Source organism: Medicago truncatula, chromosome 3 (genome assembly GCF_003473485.1).
Source record: "Medicago truncatula cultivar Jemalong A17 chromosome 3, MtrunA17r5.0-ANR, whole genome shotgun sequence".
Taxonomy (NCBI): domain Eukaryota; kingdom Viridiplantae; phylum Streptophyta; class Magnoliopsida; order Fabales; family Fabaceae; genus Medicago; species Medicago truncatula.
The window spans coordinates 23,162,822-23,172,766 of record NC_053044.1 but is presented as its reverse complement, the minus strand read 5'-3'; the positions used below and the strand labels follow the sequence as shown (position 1 = coordinate 23,172,766).

At 33.6% G+C, this 9,945-nt stretch overlaps 1 pseudogene; it reads right to left on the bottom strand.

The window, feature by feature from the left end:
- Positions 1-3,742: 3,742 nt before the first annotated feature.
- On the bottom strand, positions 3,743-9,674 carry LOC11444804 (protein MAIN-LIKE 2-like; annotated as a pseudogene).
- Positions 9,675-9,945: the final 271 nt, after the last annotated feature.

The window sequence follows — 9,945 nt, the reverse complement described above, 5'->3', positions numbered from 1 at the left end:
TCATCTCTCATAAAAACTAGCATTAATTTCTCCTTCATTTGTTATCAACAAATTAGAGGGTATGAAACGAGCATCCATATCACTGTCACGAGTTTAATACAAATAGTTTAAAAACGAAGAGTTTTAAGAAGATGACTGTGGTGGTGCTGGAGTATGTTGATTCCTTAGAACAGTAGTCTCTTCTTGCTGTCTTGCCATTAACCGAAAGATCTCCTCCTGTTGTTTTGCCATTAACCGTAACATATCATCTTGTTGCCTCAACTCTTCATCTTTCTTTTCCCTCAAAGCCATTAACCGTAAGATCTCCTCCTGCTGTCTTCCCAAGCGCGCTAGTTCTTCTTGAATCTTCAAGTATTGGTCTTTTGACAAAACCACGACTTCATGATCCCTTTCTTCTATTTCTTCAACCATTACTTTGTTTCTGACAGAAGAGTTATGAATTTCACCTTCATTATCAAATAGACAGACTCTATCACCAGAAATCTTTGCTTCTTGTCTCCCATTTGCATCTTTAAAATCTTCCTTTAAACCTCCGTTAGAAAGTTCAATGCTATCTTTCGAAACTGGCCTTTTCAGTGGTAATATCTTTTCATAATCTGCTGAAGAGCCTGAGCATCTGTACTCTTTCAAAACAGGCCTACGATCCTCCACAGATATGAAAGGAACCTGAGTGTTATGTTTTGGAGGTAAATTTGAAGCTGAAGGAGCATCAACAACAATATTTTCATTAGGAACATCAGCATCATGATTATCAACCTTCCTAATTTTAGTTCTGGAACCATCATCACAAAAATTTCCAAAGACAAGAGTTTCAACACAATTGGTAGGAAATCCAGGTGGAACACCAACAACATTACCACTTATGTTAGCTTTTCCTACATGAGGTCTATCTTTTCTTGGACTTGGAGTTCTTTTCTGCTGCACAATATTCTTAACAAAATTTCTGCAATCCAATACTGATTGCTCCCACCACTTTGCATAACGCATGCTAGCATCAGCCTCAAAAATTTTTGATGGAAAATACAAATTTTTATCAGATATGGGCCTGCAGTAGTTTTTCCAAGCAATCACTTTAGTTTTATTGAACCTAGGCACATAACTCGGAACATCTTGATCCATTGCAAATTGCATAGCAACTCTATGTGGAAGATATTGCTCTATAGAGTCGATACCAACTAGCTCAGAAACTCTCAAGCATATAACAAATGACAACATTTGTTGATCCACCAAATCTTTCTTAAATGGCACCAAAATTTCTTCATTCGGATAAAACATTCCACACTTATCAGCATATCTAACATATGGACGCCAAATAAAATCACCCATAGCTGCGTCTAATGCTAACCTAACATCGTGGATTCTCAAGGGCTTAACCTTATGCCACCTAAACAAAAAAGGGTCTCCATGGTTTATCGGCATGGGTTGTGGTTGTAAATTTTTAAACCTCTCCCAAATCCAAATTTGAACCAAGTAAAAGGGTGATTGAAGAGTAAGTTCTAAAGGATATCTATCACCACCCACATGATATTTTGACAAATCAACAATTGCTTTTTTAAACAAAGTTAAATCCTTATATATGCTAGCTAAAACAGCTGGAGCCAAAGCAATAGGATTTCCTCTAGCAAGATGAATAGCAATAGGTAGCGAATAACTCCTCACCAATTTATTATTAGGAAAAACAAAAAGTGACAACCAAGTAACAAGGAAGGCTTCATGTTCAATTTCACTACCTTTATCAGTGAAAATATCCATCCATAATGTTGCTCTAGCCATACCTGTTTTAGTCTTAGAAAGTGTCTGTCTTGCAATGATGAGCTTTTCTTCAACCTCTTTCATTTCTTGATCTTGAAGTGTAATGAAAACAGGATCACCAAGAACAGGGTAACCCCCCAAAACCATAACATCCTCCAAAGTGATAGTTGCCTCACCAAATGGAAACACAAATGTATTGGTCTCAGTACACCATTTCTCAACAACCCCAAAAAGCAAGTTATGATTTTTATGTATTATGCTTTTAGTACTCATAATAGCATCAAAGATTCCAGCTTTCTTCCACACAGATTCATACTTTGGTTTAAGCTGCTCAAACCAACATTCCCATTTCTCAAATAGTTTGATGCGCCACCCATTGAAATGGATTTTCAAAGGGTACTCATCTGGTTCAAAAACAAATGAAAATGGGTTAAGCTTAAAAGATGGTTCATCAATGGAGTCTGAAATGGGTTTAAGAAAATGAGCAGTTCTGAAAATGGGTTTACTATCACTAGAAAGTGAAATCATGTGATCTTCCCTCACCTCAACTATGGTATCTTTCATCATGGTTGAAGCTTTTTCATCATCAGCTGAAACCTTTTTTTTCATCATGGTTTGTTCTTTCGTTCATTCATCAAAAAATGGGGTATGTTTAAAAACCCCCTTTCATTGCTTCGTACTACTTCTCTTCAATAACAAGATAGAAACAAAAACAAAAAAAGTATATCCCCCTAAATTAGGTATATTATTAGTTCATTTTTCTTAATATTTTACAATATATATATATATATATATATATATATATATATATATATATATATATATCTTTTTATTTAATTTTATTTGAAAACTGCAAATGCCAAATTATGGATGTTGATTAATAATTTCTAATATTCTATAAATTAAATTTTTTATTTTAAATGTTTCTTTTTGTGACATGGGTATCATCTGGGCATATTTGAACTAATCATTCGAATTGGGTAAGACCGCAATGAATAGAAATTTTTTTGTTCATGAGATTTAATATTTAACACTGTTTCATTCTCAAATATGGATTCGAAAATGACGTAGTACGGAAACAAGGGTTAGCAAGCGCTAAACCTAAAAGATAAACAGATAAGTTGCAAGCGACAAACTTATCAAATAAGGGTTTTTGGAATCCATCAGAATTGAGAGAAAAGTCTCTAATATTTTTATTCAATGATAAAGTGACTCTTAGGCTGCATAAGTTCTGTTTAAATACTAAAAGAAATAACAACCTCGTATGGGTCGAAAAATAACAAGCCGAAATAAAATAGAAAAATCTAGAATATGTTGAAATATTAAAATGTGGTTTTGGGCCTTCAGACGACTTCAAATTTACTCGTGAGGTTCGGGGTTTTTCGAAAAGGTATATTTCGAGTCATTCCGACACTGGATGTAAAATCTGCACTAGTCCGAACGAGCCTTTCTGCACGCCACTTCATCTCGATACGTGCCGCCATATTGTCTACATCAGAAAACATGACATTTATGATATAAATTTGAATTTGAATAGGTAATCTATAAGAAAACAATATAGTTTTAGGAAATTCGGTGACAAATACCATGGTCTCTCTTTTTTAAGTCCGCGTGAATGAGCGACAACTAATTAATAAGATTACTAAAAAAACTAATTAGTAAGATTGGCCTTTTGCTCAAAAAAAAAAAAAGATTGGCCTTTTGCAATTTTTTTGTTGTTGACATCTTTGCTATCATTGGAATAAAAGATTAATTATTAAATTGATACCTTTGAAGGTTTCATTATTTACATAAAGATTGTTTCATGTTAGATTACAAGATAACATGCTTCAAAAGGTATCATTTATTTTTTGATTGTCCGTTGTTTAGTAAAGTTTGATTGTCATGTAGCTTAGCTAGTATAAGAAATAAGTAACATAAGCAAACATGCAATAAGGTTTCAGTTCGATGAGCTTATAATGCTTTCAACAAAGGTCTAGCCTTGCCACCTTCAACTCTGTAACCACTTTCTCGAGTCGGCTAATTCTCTGTTCAGTTCCTCCACAATTAGTTCAGATAAATAGCTATAGCTTTCAGTTTGATTCTCAGATTGGCAGATTGTGTCAGTTGACAGTCTTGCTTCTTCGCTTTCATTTCCATCTTCCAAGACATGCTTACAATCGTCAACAAATATCAAAGGAGTCGGAGTGTTATCTTTTGCAGGTAAAGGAGCACCCCCATCGACATATTTCTCAGCTAACAAACCATCTTCAACAGATTTTTCAAAGGACATAGTTTTCAAAAGTTTAGGAATAGAACCAGAAGGAGCATCATCATCGACAATTTTATCACCCTGGCTTGTATTTGAACCATCATCACTAGATTTTCCAATAGTAACAGTGCAGCCAACCAGTTTATGAGAAGGAAATTCGGGTGGAATCTTAGCACTAGGTTCACATTTTGATGAACTTGCACTTCTCTTCCGCGGCTCAAAATTCGTAACGAAACCCTGAGAACGTAATACTGATTTCATCCACCACTTTGCATAACGCGCGGTAATACCAGCCTCAAAAAATTTAGATGGAAAATATAAACTTCTATCAGATAAGGGTCTGGAGTAATTTTTCCAAGCAATGGCTTTAGGGTCTGTTTGGTTAACCCCAAAAAAGAGCTTTTAGCTTCTAGCTTATAGTTTATAAGCTCGTTTGACAAAAAAAGCTCTGTTTGGTAACACTTTTTTACCATGAGCTTATAGCTTATTTCACGAGCTTATAAGCTATTTTTCAGAAGCTATTCCAAGTAGCGTTTGAGCTTATAGCTTATAGCTTCTCACTTTTTCTTCCAATTTTACCCTTATTATTTCATTTAAATTGTATTTTTATCCATTATAATTTTTATAATAAGCTACGTAATAAAGACTACTATCCCTTTATTCCAATTTTTGTATATATATCAGCTGACCTTTTTTTTTTTTTTTGAAAAAATATATACCTTCGTTTTTTTTTTACGAAACAAAATATTATTATTCTATTAGTGTTACTTTTTTTTTTTTTGAGGTAAGTGTTATTTTCTTTATTCTCTGTTATTATTATTACTCTATTAGTGCTACTTTTTTTTTTTTGTTTTTGAGGTAAATGTTATTTTTTTTATAAAGTGGAAACACTTAAATGATAATAAATATAAGATAAAATTTTAGTGAATAAAATTTAATTTAATTTATAATACATAGGATATATTAAATTAATAAATTTAAAGTATTTTTTTAAAGAAAAATTAGTTTACAAAATTACAAATACTTAAATTAATGATATAATTTTTATTATGAATTAAGAATACCCTTTATGTCATTTTACATTTATCAGCTAGTTGAACCGCTATTTTTACCAAACACTTCAGTTAGCTTATCAGCTATAAGCTATCAGCTAGCTTATCAGCTAAAAGCTATCAGCTAGCTTATCAGTTATCCGCTATTTTTACCAAACAGAGCCTTAGTCTCATTGAATCTAGACACATGACCAGGAATGTAACAGCCCGATTTTTAGTTAGATTTATTTTAAATACATTTATTATGTGTTTTATATGTTTGTGTGTGATTATTTATCATTGGATGCATTTTCATGGGTTTCCGTGTTAGAAGAGTATTTTAGTCAATTTAGACTTAGGGGTATTTTGGTCATTTTGTGAGAACGGGTAAAAATTATAATTTTTGGTGGAAATTACTTTTAGTGATTAGTGAGAATAGTTATTTCATTAAGTTACTAGAGTAAATTGAGATTTTACCGTTTAGTGACCGTTAGCGACATTTTACCGCTATTATTTAAAATATCGTTTGAAGTGTAGAAATATTTTTGGTTTGAATAGAAATGGGTTAAGCCCACTAGAACCTAGGTTGAGCCCAATTGAGTTGGAGCATACCTAAACCTAAACTTGGAGAGAAATTCATTCATTCATTTCATTTCACAAAGTTAGAAAGAGGTAGAGAGAGAAAGTGTGAGAAAGGAAGAACAAGGGTTAGAGAAAGGGAGAAACTTGAAGATTGAAGGATTTAGGAGTTAAAGTGAAGCCTAAGTTTGGATTAATCATAACCTAAGGTAAGGGGGTTAGTCTTCATCATAATCATAATTGTTTGTTTTGCAATTTTCTTGGTTTGTTTGAAAAAATGCTTAATTGAGTAAGAATTTATATGAACCCAATCTTTGAATTTCGTGCTCTTGTTTTGGTGATAAATTTGAGTATGTTAATTGAATGATAAATGAATTGTTGGTGATGAAATAACATGTTCATAATGTATGAAAATGAGTAGTTGTGAAATTATGCTTAATTGATGATTTATGACATGTTGTTGTTGAATTGAGGTGTGAATCAAGTTTCAATTGATGTTGTTGTTGATATGTCATGTTGTTGATGATAATCCATGGCTTGGGTTTGCATGATTCATGATTGTTGTTGAGAAATGAGTTGTTGTTGGTGGTTTTGTAAAATGGGTTGATAATATAGAAGTTTGATTTTGATGATGTTGAATGAGATAAGGAAGTTGTTAGAATGAATTAGGATGATATGATTTTCTGTTTTAATCACTTGGTTTTGGAGAGAAATCGTTTTGGGAAGAAAACGGGTTTTTGAGTAAAAGTGGTTTTTAAGTGCTTTTGCAAAATAAGTCATTTTGGGATGAGTTTGATTAAGTTGTTTTAATGTTTAAATGTCAAGTTTTCAAGTGTGGTATGTATGGTCTAAGTGTTAGGAATGCATTGGCGAAAACGGAACTGAAATCGGATTCGAAAACAAGATTTTATGCGCAAAAACGTAAAAATGCATTTTGCTGTACTGGCGAGGTGACACGACCGTACGTGTCTAAATGGCACGACCGTGTCAGTTTCTCCTATAAAGGGAGCACGACCGTGCGACCTGATGACACGACCATGTCACTTCTGCAGAATTCCGAAACCTCGTTTTTTCGTGTTTTTGTGTACTTTTAAGCATGTCAATGGATTCCAAACACGTAACCTTATTCAATCAATTTATGATTAAGCTTCTAAGAGTATCATAGCTTGATCCTAACTTGGTTTTTGTTTTGAAAATGAATTGGTTTTGCAATATGGAAGAAATGATATGGAACTTGGAATTTTGGGAAATGTCGGATTTTGTCAAAATGAACTTTTGTGAACTAAATAGGATTACAAGTTAAACCTACAGCTCTGATAGACTTAGGTAGAACTTGTATGATTGGTTTAACATCTTAATCATGTCAAAAGTGATATTTCGGTTGGGAATGTGAAAGATTGTGAAATTGAGTTTTCTCATACGAATTTAAGCTATTCTTTGAACTAATAATGTCTAATAGTTTGTAAGTGGCTTAAGCTCATGACTACATGATTGATTAAGATTGTTTGAGAGCTTTTAACATGTCTAAGTTGTTTTGTCTTGGGAATTATCAATGTTGGTCGTTTGCCACTTGATACGGTTTTTGTCGGAAATGTTTCCTTTGAACCAATTTTCTTATGATCTATCGTGACTATCCTTATATGACTAAGTGAAGATGTGTGAATGAATGGTTATATGTTTGATATGATGTTTATCATGAGATATCGTTTTCCCTATTACTTGGAATATGAGAATGCTTGAAATGGTGAAACTATATGTGATAGTTGATGTTGAATAACATTGTTGATTATTGATGATCATGTTGATGTGGTGATGATGAATGATATGATTTAATTGTGTATGAGCATGTTTTCTTGATAATGCAAATGATGTGGAGATGAACAATATAATTGGGTGTCGTCCTATATATTGTGGAGAAAATTGTGATTGTTGTCGCATTATCGAGTCTTGTTACATGTCCATGCATCATAGTCGTGTAGTTGTAAAAGGGTTGAGCTCTTTTACTTCGGAGATTATGTAAGGTGGTTTTGAACCCTTACATACGATGTGTTTTATCATCGGAGGTGACGACCTTTTGGAGATTTGGTACCACATGCATTTATGTGTCAATAAGTGCATATCATGACATGAGTCTTATTTGGAAATGTGATTGGTGATTGTTTATGATGTATATGATCGGTGATTGTTCATGATGTATATGATTGGTGATTGTTCATGGCTTATGATTGGTGATTGTTCATGATGTATATGATCGGTGATTGTTCATGATGTATATGATTGGTGATTGTGTATGAATAATTGTGAATTGATATTTGTTCATGACACATGTGATTGATGATTATTAATGTGAGATATTGGGGTTTGATGTAAGTATTGATATGAGAATATTATTATTGATCAAGTGCATGATGTTTAAATTGAAATATCCATGCTAACTGTTATTTGGATTATGATGATGTAATACTTACCCCTAGTGGATATGTGATGGACCGCCTGCCTATCTGTATGGATGGGTAGACGTTGTGCAAGATTAGATGCTTGGTGAGTTTTGTGCTTGGTGGATATCGGGAGCTTTCTCCGATATCGGTGTTTAGATGTTTAGTCGGATCTGATCTAGGCTTCGTGGTGTCGGTCTAGATTATCTTTTACTTTGAATTCTGTTATGATTGGAGATTACCTATATGTTGGGATTTTTGAGATGCATCTATGTTGATGTAATTTGTTGCTTCATAACATGTATATGTTGATTACTCTGATTTATATTCCGCTGCAACTGTTGAGGTTTATATACATGTTTATTGGTTTTTGAATTTGAATGTGGCGTAGCCTCTATTTCTTAAATAAATGTATTATTCGCATGTTTAATGGCTTTAATAGAAATAGGAGTGTTACAAGGAACATCTTGATCAAATCCGAATTGCATAGCAACTCTATATGGTAGATATTGTTCTATAGACTCAAATCCAACTAGCTCGGAAACTCTCAAGAATATAACAAATGAGAGCATTTGTTCTACTACCAAATCTTTTTTAAATGGTACCAAAGTTTCATCATTTGGATAATATACTCCACACTTATCAGCATATTGAACATAAGGACGGCAAATAAAATCATTGATAGCTGAATCTAATGCCAACCCCACATTGTCAATTTTCAAGGCCTTAACATTATGCCACCTCAACAATACATGGTCTCCATTATTGATCAACTTTGGTTGTGGCTGCAAATTTTTGAACCTTTCCCAAACCCAAACTTGAACCAGGTAAAAGGGTGATTGTACATTAACGTCCAACATAAAGGGAAAATTTATCAGGACATTTTTTCAAATCAACAATTTGTTTCTTAAACAAACTCAAATCCTTATATAAGCTAGCCAAAACAGCAGGTGCCAAAGCCATAGGAATCCCTCTAGCAAGATGAACAGCAATAGGAAACAGAACTTTTCACCACATTGTATCTATGAGGAAAAACAAATTGACAACCAAGTAGCAAGAAATGCTTCATGTTCAATTTCACTACCTTTATCGATGAAAATATCCATCCACACTGATGTGGAAGGGGCCATACCTTTTGAAATCATCTCTTGGCTTTCAATGCTGATGAGCTTCTGTTCCACCTTTCTAATCTCCTGATCTTCAAGTTGGGTGAAAAACAGGATGACCAAAGAGAGAGTATCCCCCCAAAACAATGACATCTTCCAAAGTGATTGTTGCTTCACCAAATAGAAACACAAAGGTGTTTGTTTCACAACACCATTTCTCAACAATCCCACAAACCAAGTCTTGATTTTTAATTATGCAGCTCTTAATACTCATTATAGGTTCAAAGATTCTAGCTTTTTTCCATACTGATTCATATTTGGGCTTAAGTTCGTCAACCCACTTAACCCATTTCTCTTGAGGGGAGTGCCACCCATTGAAGTTGATTTTGAAGGGACACTCCTTTGCTTCATGAATGGAATTGAGGTTAAGGTTAAACTGATTGAGGTTAAGTTCATGAATGGAATTTGCAATAGGTTTAAGAAAAATGGGCAGTTCTAAAGGTTTGTTTACTGTGACCATCTGGTGAAATCATGAAATCTTCCCTCATCTCCATGATGCTATCTTTCAATGGTTGTTCATTCATCATGGGCTTGAGACAATGCTTGAAACTTAACTAACAAGTTTTTTGTTTCCAAAAATGGTTGTTTAGCATGGTACTGTGAGCCTCAGAGCGGTTTTGTAACAAATTTAGCAGGTAAGGTACATCCTTGGCAGTGTAACAAATTTGGCACAGTATCATGCATGCTTTATGTAACTTCATACAAACAAGAGGATTTTCTCAAACAAGAGG